Source organism: Lates calcarifer, unplaced genomic scaffold (assembly GCF_001640805.2).
Source record: "Lates calcarifer isolate ASB-BC8 unplaced genomic scaffold, TLL_Latcal_v3 _unitig_4314_quiver_1517, whole genome shotgun sequence".
In the NCBI taxonomy this organism is placed as follows: domain Eukaryota; kingdom Metazoa; phylum Chordata; class Actinopteri; family Centropomidae; genus Lates; species Lates calcarifer.
In genome coordinates this window covers 19,631-32,114 of record NW_026116830.1, presented here as the reverse complement: position 1 = coordinate 32,114, position 12,484 = coordinate 19,631, and the positions used below count along the sequence as shown (strand labels likewise).

Sequence of the window (12,484 nt, the reverse complement as noted above, 5' to 3'; positions counted from 1 at the left end):
AAAGATCCCCACCAAACTTTGACAATAAGAAAATACTCTTGTGAAGGCCTCCGTCAGTGCAGTGGTTACAAAGTGTGGTCATGTGAGCATTGGTGGTTCAGTGGTAGAATTCTCGCCCACGCGGGAGGCCGGGTTCGATTCCGGCCAATGCAACAGGCTTTTTATTCAGTGTAGTTGTACATGTTCAAACATGTGTTTAATGCAATGTGAATTGCAGTGCACCTTGTAACCTAGATCTTGTAATCATGTAGCTTAGCGTTACTATAGACCATCATGATTTGTGCTTTGTCTTTATCAAAAGTGAAAATCATCTACTAATATGATTAAGGTGTTTAATATTGAGGGGTGCAGGAGGACAACAATCCTTAAGTGTAGTTGTGACCACGTCAGGCCATTTTGACACGGTCAAGCGAGTCGTTTGGCTCACATGAGCCCAGGTGTGACTCGTTGGTCGGTCGTTGCCCACCTTGACGTCATGTGAGTCGTTAGGGTCACACGGCTCGAGGTGTGAATGGGGTTAAATCACCTGGTTAGGCATCGCTAATAATTCAGTCAGTTGTGCTGTTCTGTGTGTGTCTGATGTCTCCTGTGTGTTTGCAGAGGGGATGTAGCTCAGTGGTAGAGCGCATGCTTTGCATGTATGAGGCCCCGGGTTCAATCCCGGCATCTCCATCAGCCTTTATGTTGACAACTACACATCACGTAGAGGGTGGAGATCTGCTGAAGAAACTGTAAATAACAGCCAAAGTCACAGATGGATGACAGAGTACAGGTAAAATCAATGTCTGAGGCGTCTTAGTAAGAGTTTGAGCCCCATGTGCTGCCAGAACAGCTTTGTTGCACAGAGATTGATATTGTAGAAACTGTACAAGTCTCTGGAACTGTACTAGAGGAATGGATCCCCATTGTACCAAAAGATGGGGTGGACTGAAAAATATAAGCACCTCTCTCCAGAGTAGTAGCAATGAGAGTACAGTTGTAGTTTTTGTTTGGTGGTGATGGTGATCTGTCACAGCTGCAACATGTTTGCTGCCCCTCCTCCTTCTCTTTTCCCTCTCTCCTCTCCTGTGGAATTCCTGACACAAACTGCTGACTCTGCAGTGGAATTCCTTGTTTTTCCACTGCGATGGTGGTATAGTGGTGAGCATAGCTGCCTTCCAAGCAGTTGACCCGGGTTCGATTCCCGGCCATCGCAATAGTTTTTCTTTCTGCGGAATGCTCACAGTACAGCGTACGCTAACTTTATTGTAGGATCAGTGCTCGTCTTGTTTTTTGCTGTTATGAGAGTTATGAGCTGTATGGTATGGTTGATGGGTACAAGTTGACAAGTAACAGGATCATATTCAGGTTTCATACTGAACAGGGCTGTTGTTAAATTGAATGGTTATTACAGTCTGAAATGACTTTGGCTCATCCACAATATAAAAATCATATGCACATTTTCAGTGTAACTGGGAAACTTAGTTCAGTGGTGAAATTTTCACTTTCCACGTGTGTTTGAGATGCACCAGTACACATTATATCTGCATTTTCTGTTGGCATTAGATGAACAGATTTGAGCATGTACAGATCCATGCACAGACAAGCAGTTCTGACAAAACATACTGGACTGGGACAACTCTGTTTCTCTACAACATCCAACACACTGTTCTCAGTTTCTCATTGTTCTGTCTACATAATGAACACGTACCTAAACATTTGCCCCGTGTGAGGCTCGAACTCACGACCTTCAGATTATGAGACTGACGCGCTGCCTACTGCGCCAACGAGGCCCGCAGTGCAGCTGGTACAGAGGAGATAGCAGGAATCAAAAGAAGGAGGTGACTTACTGTGTTGCTGATTGTGGTGCAAGTATGTTGAAATGATACAGTTCTTATGTGACAAACCATACAGACAGGAGTTTTGTTGAACAGTAAAGCAGTAAAATGACGCGTGAGTTGCAACTCCTGCATGGCTGTTCTCTATGAACACTTTTGGTTTCTGATGCAGCTGGCCAATATGTCCATGTTTATATGAAGAGATAAAAACTTTGACGTTTTGATGTGGTCATAAAGATGTCACTGGGATGTCACTGATATTCTATTCTGTTCTATATAGAAGCTAGTAGAATATTGCTCACTCAGTAAAGAAAACACAGTAACGGATTATAATCTAAAAAAAATCTTTATCAGTGGTAGAGCGCATGCTTTGCATGTATGAGGCCCAGGGTTCAATCCCCGGCATCTCCATTGAGGGTGCAGGAGGACACACAATCGCTAACAATTATGTAGTTGTCGTGGCCGAGTGGTTAAGGCGATGGACTAGAAATCCATTGGGGTCTCCCCGCGCAGGTTCGAATCCTGCCGACAACGTCAGACCATTTTGACATGGTCAAGCAAGTTGTTTGGCCCAGGTGTGACTCGTTGGTCGGTCGTTGCTCCACCTGTGAGTCGTTAGGGTCACATGGCTCGAGGTGTGAATGGGGTTAAATCACCTGGTTAAGGATCTGAAGTCGTGTTACAGTTGGCTGATCGTTGTAGGCCACCACCTCTGTTGTGTTTGTTTTACACCTCTCTCAAGCTCCTCCTCTTCTCCACTCCTCCTCCTCTACTTATTATACTTAGTCTAAACAGAAGTGGCTAATCCATTATAAACACACCAGTTTAAAATTGACCTTATCCCACATGGTGTTTTGAACATAACTAATATTAAATACATTTACCTGTCTATTATACATTCTCAGTTGTGATAAACCATTCACAGAACTGTGGCTCTGCAATTCAGCTGCAGTATGTTAGTTCAGTGTCTTTATCAGCAGTTCAAATCCTGCCATACACCAGAGCGGATGAGTAATATTGCAACAGAAGGCTGTTTGGAGGACTTTCTTCACATGGCTCGAGGTGTGAATGGGGTTAAATCACCTGGTTAAGGATCTCAAGGTCTTGTTACAGTTGGCTGATCGTTGTAGGCCACCACTCTGTTTAAAGATGGATGTTCCAGATGGACATAGATGGCCTCTTCTACACCTCTCTCAAACCATCTGTCCTCTCTATCCAAAAAGTGGACATTATTGTCCTCGAAGGAGATCACATAATCTTATAAAGATCCCCCACCAAACTTTGACAATAAGAAAATACTCTTGTGAAGGCCTCCGTCAGCGCAGTGGTTACAAAGTGTGGTCATGTGAGCATTGGTGGTTCAGTGGTAGAATTCTCGCCTGCCACGCGGGAGGCCCGGGTTCGATTCCCGGCCAATGCAACAGGCTTTTTATTCAGTGTAGTTGTACATGTTCAAACATGTGTTTAATGCAATGTGAATTGCAGTGCACCTTGTAACCTAGATCTTGTAATCATGTAGCTTAGCGTTACTATAGACCATCATGATTTTGTGCTTTGTCTTTATCAAAAGTGAAAATCATCTACTAATATGATTAAGGTGTTTTAATATTGAGGGGTGCAGGAGGACACACAATCCTTAAGTGTAGTTGTGACCACGTCAGGCCATTTTGACACGGTCAAGCGAGTCGTTTGGCTCACATGAGCCCAGGTGTGACTCGTTGGTCGGTCGTTGCCCCACCTTGACGTCATGTGAGTCGTTAGGGTCACACGGCTCGAGGTGTGAATGGGGTTAAATCACCTGGTTAGGCATCGCTAATAATTCAGTCAGTTGTGCTGTTCTGTGTGTGTCTGATGTCTCCTGTGTGTTTGCAGAGGGGATGTAGCTCAGTGGTAGAGCGCATGCTTTGCATGTATGAGGCCCCGGGTTCAATCCCCGGCATCTCCATCAGCCTTTATGTTGACAACTACACATCACGTAGAGGGTGGAGATCTGCTGAAGAAACTGTAAATAACAGCCAAAGTCACAGATGGATGACAGAGTACAGGTAAAATCAATGTCTGAGGCGTCTTAGTAAGAGTTTGAGCCCCATGTGCTGCCAGAACAGCTTTGTTGCACAGAGATTGATATTGTAGAAACTGTACAAGTCTCTGGAACTGTACTAGAGGAATGGATCCCCATTGTACCAAAAGATGGGGTGGACTGAAAAATATAAGCACCTCTCTCCAGAGTAGTAGCAATGAGAGTACAGTTGTAGTTTTTGTTTGGTGGTGATGGTGATCTGTCACAGCTGCAACATGTTTGCTGCCCCTCCTCCTTCTCTTTTCCCTCTCTCCTCTCCTGTGGAATTCCTGACACAAACTGCTGACTCTGCAGTGGAATTCCTTGTTTTTCCACTGCGATGGTGGTATAGTGGTGAGCATAGCTGCCTTCCAAGCAGTTGACCCGGGTTCGATTCCCGGCCATCGCAATAGTTTTTCTTTCTGCGGAATGCTCACAGTACAGCGTACGCTAACTTTATTGTAGGATCAGTGCTCGTCTTGTTTTTTGCTGTTATGAGAGTTATGAGCTGTATGGTATGGTTGATGGGTACAAGTTGACAAGTAACAGGATCATATTCAGGTTTCATACTGAACAGGGCTGTTGTTAAATTGAATGGTTATTACAGTCTGAAATGACTTTGGCTCATCCACAATATAAAAATCATATGCACATTTTCAGTGTAACTGGGAAACTTAGTTCAGTGGTGAAATTTTCACTTTCCACGTGTGTTTGAGATGCACCAGTACACATTATATCTGCATTTTCTGTTGGCATTAGATGAACAGATTTGAGCATGTACAGATCCATGCACAGACAAGCAGTTCTGACAAAACATTACTGGGACTGGGACAACTCTGTGTCCCAAACTGCGACTGCACTGATTTCCCCGGTGTCTTCTCTACAACATCCAACACACTGTTCTCAGTTTCTCATTGTTCTGTCTACATAATGAACACGTACCTAAACATTTGCCCCGTGTGAGGCTCGAACTCACGACCTTCAGATTATGAGACTGACGCGCTGCCTACTGCGCCAACGAGGCCCGCAGTGCAGCTGGTACAGAGAGATAGCAGGAATCAAAAGAAGGAGGTGACTTACTGTGTTGCTGATTGTGGTGCAAGTATGTTGAAATGATACAGTTCTTATGTGACAAACCATACAGACAGGGAGTTTTGTTGAACAGTAAAGCAGTAAAATGACGCGTGAGTTGCAACTCCCTGCATGGCTGTTCTCTATGAACACTTTTGGTTTCTGATGCAGCTGGCCAATATGTCCATGTTTATATGAAGAGATAAAAACTTTGACGTTTTGATGTGGTCATAAAGATGTCACTGGGATGTCACTGATATTCTATTCTGTTCTATATAGAAGCTAGTAGAATATTGCTCACTCAGTAAAGAAAACACAGTAACGGATTATAATCTAAAAAAAATCTTTATCAGTGGTAGAGCGCATGCTTTGCATGTATGAGGCCCAGGGTTCAATCCCCGGCATCTCCATTGAGGGGTGCAGGAGGACACACAATCGCTAACAATTATGTAGTTGTCGTGGCCGAGTGGTTAAGGCGATGGACTAGAAATCCATTGGGGTCTCCCCGCGCAGGTTCGAATCCTGCCGACAACGTCAGACCATTTTGACATGGTCAAGCAAGTTGTTTTGGCCCAGGTGTGACTCGTTGGTCGGTCGTTGCCCCACCTGTGAGTCGTTAGGGTCACATGGCTCGAGGTGTGAATGGGGTTAAATCACCTGGTTAAGGATCTGAAGTCGTGTTACAGTTGGCTGATCGTTGTAGGCCACCACCTCTGTTGTGTTTGTTTTACACCTCTCTCAAGCTCCTCCTCTTCTCCACTCCTCCTCCCTCTACTTATTATACTTAGTCTAAACAGAAGTGGCTAATCCATTATAAACACACCAGTTTAAAATTGACCTTATCCCACATGGTGTTTTGAACATAACTAATATTAAATACATTTACCTGTCTATTATACATTCTCAGTTGTGATAAACCATTCACAGAACTGTGGCTCTGCCAATTCAGCTGCAGTATGTTAGTTCAGTGTCTTTATCAGCAGTTCAAATCCTGCCATACACCAGAGCGGATGAGTGATATTGCAACAGAATGCTGTTTGGAGGACTTTCTTCACATGGCTCGAGGTGTGAATGGGGTTAAATCACCTGGTTAAGGATCTCAAGGTCTTGTTACAGTTGGCTGATCGTTGTAGGCCACCACCGTCTGTTTAAAGATGGATGTTCCAGATGGACATAGATGGCCTCTTCTACACCTCTCTCAAACCATCTGTCCTCTCTATCCAAAAAGTGGACATTATTGTCCTCGAAGGAGATCACATAATCTTATAAAGATCCCCCACCAAACTTTGACAATAAGAAAATACTCTTGTGAAGGCCTCCGTCAGCGCAGTGGTTACAAAGTGTGGTCATGTGAGCATTGGTGGTTCAGTGGTAGAATTCTCGCCTGCCACGCGGGAGGCCCGGGTTCGATTCCCGCCAATGCAACAGGCTTTTTATTCAGTGTAGTTGTACATGTTCAAACATGTGTTTAATGCAATGTGAATTGCAGTGCACCTTGTAACCTAGATCTTGTAATCATGTAGCTTAGCGTTACTATAGGACCATCATGATTTTGTGCTTTGTCCTTTATCAAAAGTGAAAATCATCTACTAATATGATTAAGGTGTTTTAATATTGAGGGGTGCAGGAGGACACACAATCCTTAAGTGTAGTTGTGACCACGTCAGGCCATTTTGACACGGTCAAGCGAGTCGTTTGGCTCACATGAGCCCAGGTGTGACTCGTTGGTCGGTCGTTGCCCCACCTTGACGTCATGTGAGTCGTTAGGGTCACACGGCTCGAGGTGTGAATGGGGTTAAATCACCTGGTTAGGCATCGCTAATAATTCAGTCAGTTGTGCTGTTCTGTGTGTGTCTGATGTCTCCTGTGTGTTTGCAGAGGGGATGTAGCTCAGTGGTAGAGCGCATGCTTTGCATGTATGAGGCCCCGGGTTCAATCCCTGGCATCTCCATCAGCCTTTATGTTGACAACTACACATCACGTAGAGGGTGGAGATCTGCTGAAGAAACTGTAAATAACAGCCAAAGTCACAGATGGATGACAGAGTACAGGTAAAATCAATGTCTGAGGCGTCTTAGTAAGAGTTTGAGCCCCATGTGCTGCCAGAACAGCTTTGTTGCACAGAGATTGATATTGTAGAAACTGTACAAGTCTCTGGAACTGTACTAGAGGAATGGATCCCCCATTGTACCAAAGATGGGGTGGACTGAAAAATATAAGCACCTCTCTCCAGAGTAGTAGCAATGAGAGTACAGTTGTAGTTTTTGTTTGGTGGTGATGGTGATCTGTCACAGCTGCAACATGTTTGCTGCCCTCCTCCTTCTCTTTTCCCTCTCTCCTCTCCTGTGGAATTCCTGACACAAACTGCTGACTCTGCAGTGGAATTCCTTGTTTTTCCACTGCGATGGTGGTATAGTGGTGAGCATAGCTGCCTTCCAAGCAGTTGACCCGGGTTCGATTCCCGGCCATCGCAATAGTTTTTCTTTCTGCGGAATGCTCACAGTACAGCGTACGCTAACTTTATTGTAGGATCAGTGCTCGTCTTGTTTTTTGCTGTTATGAGAGTTATGAGCTGTATGGTATGGTTGATGGTACAAGTTGACAAGTAACAGGATCATATTCAGGTTTCATACTGAACAGGGCTGTTGTTAAATTGAATGGTTATTACAGTCTGAAATGACTTTGGCTCATCCACAATATAAAAATCATATGCACATTTTCAGTGTAACTGGGAAACTTAGTTCAGATGGTGAAATTTTTCACTTTCCACGTGTGTTTGAGATGCACCAGTACACATTATATCTGCATTTTCTGTTGGCATTAGATGAACAGATTTGAGCATGTACAGATCCATGCACAGACAAGCAGTTCTGACAAAACATACTGGGACTGGGACAACTCTGTGTCCCAAACTGCGACTACACTGATTTCCCCGGTGTCTTCTCTACAACATCCAACACACTGTTCTCAGTTTCTCATTGTTCTGTCTACATAATGAACACGTACCTAAACATTTGCCCCGTGTGAGGCTCGAACTCACGACCTTCAGATTATGAGACTGACGCGCTGCCTACTGCGCCAACGAGGCCCACAGTGCAGCTGGTACAGAGGAGATAGCAGGAATCAAAAGAAGGAGGTGACTTACTGTGTTGCTGATTGTGGTGCAAGTATGTTGAAATGATACAGTTCTTATGTGACAAACCATACAGACAGGGAGTTTTGTTGAACAGTAAAGCAGTAAAATGACGCGTGAGTTGCAACTCCTGCATGGCTGTTCTCTATGAACACTTTTGGTTTCTGATGCAGCTGGCCAATATGTCCATGTTTATATGAAGAGATAAAAACTTTGACGTTTTGATGTGGTCATAAAGATGTCACTGGGATGTCACTGATATTCTATTCTGTTCTATATAGAAGCTAGTAGAATATTGCTCACTCAGTAAAGAAAACACAGTAACGGATTATAATCTAAAAAAAATCTTTATCAGTGGTAGAGCGCATGCTTTGCATGTATGAGGCCCAGGGTTCAATCCCCGGCATCTCCATTGAGGGGTGCAGGAGGACACACAATCGCTAACAATTATGTAGTTGTCGTGGCCGAGTGGTTAAGGCGATGGACTAGAAATCCATTGGGGTCTCCCCGCGCAGGTTCGAATCCTGCCGACAACGTCAGACCATTTTGACATGGTCAAGCAAGTTGTTTGGCCCAGGTGTGACTCGTTGGTCGGTCGTTGCTCCACCTGTGAGTCGTTAGGGTCACATGGCTCGAGGTGTGAATGGGGTTAAATCACCTGGTTAAGGATCTGAAGTCGTGTTACAGTTGGCTGATCGTTGTAGGCCACCACCTCTGTTGTGTTTGTTTTACACCTCTCTCAAGCTCCTCCTCTTCTCCACTCCCTCCTCCCTCTACTTATTATACTTAGTCTAAACAGAAGTGGCTAATCCATTATAAACACACCAGTTTAAAATTGACCTTATCCCACATGGTGTTTTGAACATAACTAATATTAAATACATTTACCTGTCTATTATACATTCTCAGTTGTGATAAACCATTCACAGAACTGTGGCTCTGCCAATTCAGCTGCAGTATGTTAGTTCAGTGTCTTTATCAGCAGTTCAAATCCTGCCATACACCAGAGCGGATGAGTGATATTGCAACAGAATGCTGTTTGGAGGACTTTCTTCACATGGCTCGAGGTGTGAATGGGGTTAAATCACCTGGTTAAGGATCTCAAGGTCTTGTTACAGTTGGCTGATCGTTGTAGGCCACCACCTCTGTTTAAAGATGGATGTTCCAGATGGACATAGATGGCCTCTTCTACACCTCTCTCAAACCATCTGTCCTCTCTATCCAAAAAGTGGACATTATTGTCCTCGAAGGAGATCACATAATCTTATAAAGATCCCCCACCAAACTTTGACAATAAGAAAATACTCTTGTGAAGGCCTCCGTCAGCGCAGTGGTTACAAAGTGTGGTCATGTGAGCATTGGTGGTTCAGTGGTAGAATTCTCGCCTGCCACGCGGGAGGCCCGGGTTCGATTCCCGCCAATGCAACAGGCTTTTTATTCAGTGTAGTTGTACATGTTCAAACATGTGTTTAATGCAATGTGAATTGCAGTGCACCTTGTAACCTAGATCTTGTAATCATGTAGCTTAGCGTTACTATAGACCATCATGATTTTGTGCTTTGTCTTTATCAAAAGTGAAAATCATCTACTAATATGATTAAGGTGTTTTAATATTGAGGGGTGCAGGAGGACACACAATCCTTAAGTGTAGTTGTGACCACGTCAGGCCATTTTGACACGGTCAAGCGAGTCGTTTGGCTCACATGAGCCCAGGTGTGACTCGTTGGTCGGTCGTTGCCCCACCTTGACGTCATGTGAGTCGTTAGGGTCACACGGCTCGAGGTGTGAATGGGGTTAAATCACCTGGTTAGGCATCGCTAATAATTCAGTCAGTTGTGCTGTTCTGTGTGTGTCTGATGTCTCCTGTGTGTTTGCAGAGGGGATGTAGCTCAGTGGTAGAGCGCATGCTTTGCATGTATGAGGCCCCGGGTTCAATCCCCGGCATCTCCATCAGCCTTTATGTTGACAACTACACATCACGTAGAGGGTGGAGATCTGCTGAAGAAACTGTAAATAACAGCCAAAGTCACAGATGGATGACAGAGTACAGGTAAAATCAATGTCTGAGGCGTCTTAGTAAGAGTTTGAGCCCCATGTGCTGCCAGAACAGCTTTGTTGCACAGAGATTGATATTGTAGAAACTGTACAAGTCTCTGGAACTGTACTAGAGGAATGGATCCCCATTGTACCAAAAGATGGGGTGGACTGAAAAATATAAGCACCTCTCTCCAGAGTAGTAGCAATGAGAGTACAGTTGTAGTTTTTGTTTGGTGGTGATGGTGATCTGTCACAGCTGCAACATGTTTGCTGCCCCTCCTCCTTCTCTTTTCCCTCTCTCCTCTCCTGTGGAATTCCTGACACAAACTGCTGACTCTGCAGTGGAATTCCTTGTTTTTCCACTGCGATGGTGGTATAGTGGTGAGCATAGCTGCCTTCCAAGCAGTTGACCCGGGTTCGATTCCCGGCCATCGCAATAGTTTTTCTTTCTGCGGAATGCTCACAGTACAGCGTACGCTAACTTTATTGTAGGATCAGTGCTCGTCTTGTTTTTTGCTGTTATGAGAGTTATGAGCTGTATGGTATGGTTGATGGGTACAAGTTGACAAGTAACAGGATCATATTCAGGTTTCATACTGAACAGGGCTGTTGTTAAATTGAATGGTTATTACAGTCTGAAATGACTTTGGCTCATCCACAATATAAAAATCATATGCACATTTTCAGTGTAACTGGGAAACTTAGTTCAGTGGTGAAATTTTCACTTTCCACGTGTGTTTGAGATGCACCAGTACACATTATATCTGCATTTTCTGTTGGCATTAGATGACCAGATTTGAGCATGTACAGATCCATGCACAGACAAGCAGTTCTGACAAAACATACTGGGACTGGGACAACTCTTTCTCTACAACATCCAACACACTGTTCTCAGTTTCTCATTGTTCTGTCTACATAATGAACACGTACCTAAACATTTGCCCCGTGTGAGGCTCGAACTCACGACCTTCAGATTATGAGACTGACGCGCTGCCTACTGCGCCAACGAGGCCCACAGTGCAGCTGGTACAGAGGAGATAGCAGGAATCAAAAGAAGGAGGTGACTTACTGTGTTGCTGATTGTGGTGCAAGTATGTTGAAATGATACAGTTCTTATGTGACAAACCATACAGACAGGGAGTTTTGTTGAACAGTAAAGCAGTAAAATGACGCGTGAGTTGCAACTCCTGCATGGCTGTTCTCTATGAACACTTTTGGTTTCTGATGCAGCTGGCCAATATGTCCATGTTTATATGAAGAGATAAAAACTTTGACGTTTTGATGTGGTCATAAAGATGTCACTGGGATGTCACTGATATTCTATTCTGTTCTATATAGAAGCTAGTAGAATATTGCTCACTCAGTAAAGAAAACACAGTAACGGATTATAATCTAAAAAAAATCTTTATCAGTGGTAGAGCGCATGCTTTGCATGTATGAGGCCCAGGGTTCAATCCCCGGCATCTCCATTGAGGGGTGCAGGAGGACACACAATCGCTAACAATTATGTAGTTGTCGTGGCCGAGTGGTTAAGGCGATGGACTAGAAATCCATTGGGGTCTCCCCGCGCAGGTTCGAATCCTGCCGACAACGTCAGACCATTTTGACATGGTCAAGCAAGTTGTTTGGCCCAGGTGTGACTCGTTGGTCGGTCGTTGCTCCACCTGTGAGTCGTTAGGGTCACATGGCTCGAGGTGTGAATGGGGTTAAATCACCTGGTTAAGGATCTGAAGTCGTGTTACAGTTGGCTGATCGTTGTAGGCCACCACCTCTGTTGTGTTTGTTTTACACCTCTCTCAAGCTCCTCCTCTTCTCCACTCCTCCTCCCTCTACTTATTATACTTAGTCTAAACAGAAGTGGCTAATCCATTATAAACACACCAGTTTAAAAATTGACCTTATCCCACATGGTGTTTTGAACATAACTAATATTAAATACATTTACCTGTCTATTATACATTCTCAGTTGTGATAAACCATTCACAGAACTGTGGCTCTGCCAATTCAGCTGCAGTATGTTAGTTCAGTGTCTTTATCAGCAGTTCAAATCCTGCCATACACCAGAGCGGATGAGTGATATTGCAACAGAATGCTGTTTGGAGGACTTTCTTCACATGGCTCGAGGTGTGAATGGGGTTAAATCACCTGGTTAAGGATCTCAAGGTCTTGTTACAGTTGGCTGATCGTTGTAGGCCACCACCTCTGTTTAAAGATGGATGTTCCAGATGGACATAGATGGCCTCTTCTACACCTCTCTCAAACCATCTGTCCTCTCTATCCAAAAAGTGGACATTATTGTCCTCGAAGGAGATCACATAATCTTATAAAGATCCCCCACCAAACTTTGACAATAAGAAAATACTCTTG

The 12,484-nt window shown here is 44.2% G+C and overlaps 16 non-coding genes across 16 annotated transcripts; 12 read left to right on the top strand and 4 right to left on the bottom strand.

Annotated features, from left to right (window-relative positions):
- Positions 1-1,123: 1,123 nt before the first annotated feature.
- On the top strand, positions 1,124-1,195 carry trnag-ucc (transfer RNA glycine (anticodon UCC)). Its single transcript has one exon. It is a non-coding gene; the product is annotated as a tRNA-Gly (tRNA).
- Positions 1,196-1,699: 504 nt separating this feature from the next.
- trnam-cau (transfer RNA methionine (anticodon CAU)) lies at positions 1,700-1,772 on the bottom strand. The gene has a single exon. It is a non-coding gene; the product is annotated as a tRNA-Met (tRNA).
- Positions 1,773-2,269: 497 nt separating this feature from the next.
- trnas-aga (transfer RNA serine (anticodon AGA)) lies at positions 2,270-2,351 on the top strand. Its single transcript has one exon. It is a non-coding gene; the product is annotated as a tRNA-Ser (tRNA).
- An 815-nt stretch (positions 2,352-3,166) lies between these two features.
- trnag-gcc (transfer RNA glycine (anticodon GCC)) lies at positions 3,167-3,237 on the top strand. Its single transcript has one exon. It is a non-coding gene; the product is annotated as a tRNA-Gly (tRNA).
- Positions 3,238-3,690: 453 nt separating this feature from the next.
- trnaa-ugc (transfer RNA alanine (anticodon UGC)) lies at positions 3,691-3,762 on the top strand. Its single transcript has one exon. It is a non-coding gene; the product is annotated as a tRNA-Ala (tRNA).
- Positions 3,763-4,213: 451 nt separating this feature from the next.
- On the top strand, positions 4,214-4,285 carry trnag-ucc (transfer RNA glycine (anticodon UCC)). Its single transcript has one exon. It is a non-coding gene; the product is annotated as a tRNA-Gly (tRNA).
- A 542-nt stretch (positions 4,286-4,827) lies between these two features.
- trnam-cau (transfer RNA methionine (anticodon CAU)) lies at positions 4,828-4,900 on the bottom strand. Its single transcript has one exon. It is a non-coding gene; the product is annotated as a tRNA-Met (tRNA).
- Positions 4,901-5,399: 499 nt separating this feature from the next.
- Positions 5,400-5,481, top strand: trnas-aga (transfer RNA serine (anticodon AGA)). Its single transcript has one exon. It is a non-coding gene; the product is annotated as a tRNA-Ser (tRNA).
- A 1,345-nt stretch (positions 5,482-6,826) lies between these two features.
- trnaa-ugc (transfer RNA alanine (anticodon UGC)) lies at positions 6,827-6,898 on the top strand. The gene has a single exon. It is a non-coding gene; the product is annotated as a tRNA-Ala (tRNA).
- Positions 6,899-7,348: 450 nt separating this feature from the next.
- Positions 7,349-7,420, top strand: trnag-ucc (transfer RNA glycine (anticodon UCC)). The gene has a single exon. It is a non-coding gene; the product is annotated as a tRNA-Gly (tRNA).
- A 542-nt stretch (positions 7,421-7,962) lies between these two features.
- trnam-cau (transfer RNA methionine (anticodon CAU)) lies at positions 7,963-8,035 on the bottom strand. The gene has a single exon. It is a non-coding gene; the product is annotated as a tRNA-Met (tRNA).
- Positions 8,036-8,534: 499 nt separating this feature from the next.
- On the top strand, positions 8,535-8,616 carry trnas-aga (transfer RNA serine (anticodon AGA)). Its single transcript has one exon. It is a non-coding gene; the product is annotated as a tRNA-Ser (tRNA).
- Positions 8,617-9,958: 1,342 nt separating this feature from the next.
- On the top strand, positions 9,959-10,030 carry trnaa-ugc (transfer RNA alanine (anticodon UGC)). Its single transcript has one exon. It is a non-coding gene; the product is annotated as a tRNA-Ala (tRNA).
- Positions 10,031-10,481: 451 nt separating this feature from the next.
- trnag-ucc (transfer RNA glycine (anticodon UCC)) lies at positions 10,482-10,553 on the top strand. Its single transcript has one exon. It is a non-coding gene; the product is annotated as a tRNA-Gly (tRNA).
- A 503-nt stretch (positions 10,554-11,056) lies between these two features.
- On the bottom strand, positions 11,057-11,129 carry trnam-cau (transfer RNA methionine (anticodon CAU)). The gene has a single exon. It is a non-coding gene; the product is annotated as a tRNA-Met (tRNA).
- Positions 11,130-11,628: 499 nt separating this feature from the next.
- Positions 11,629-11,710, top strand: trnas-aga (transfer RNA serine (anticodon AGA)). Its single transcript has one exon. It is a non-coding gene; the product is annotated as a tRNA-Ser (tRNA).
- Positions 11,711-12,484: the final 774 nt, after the last annotated feature.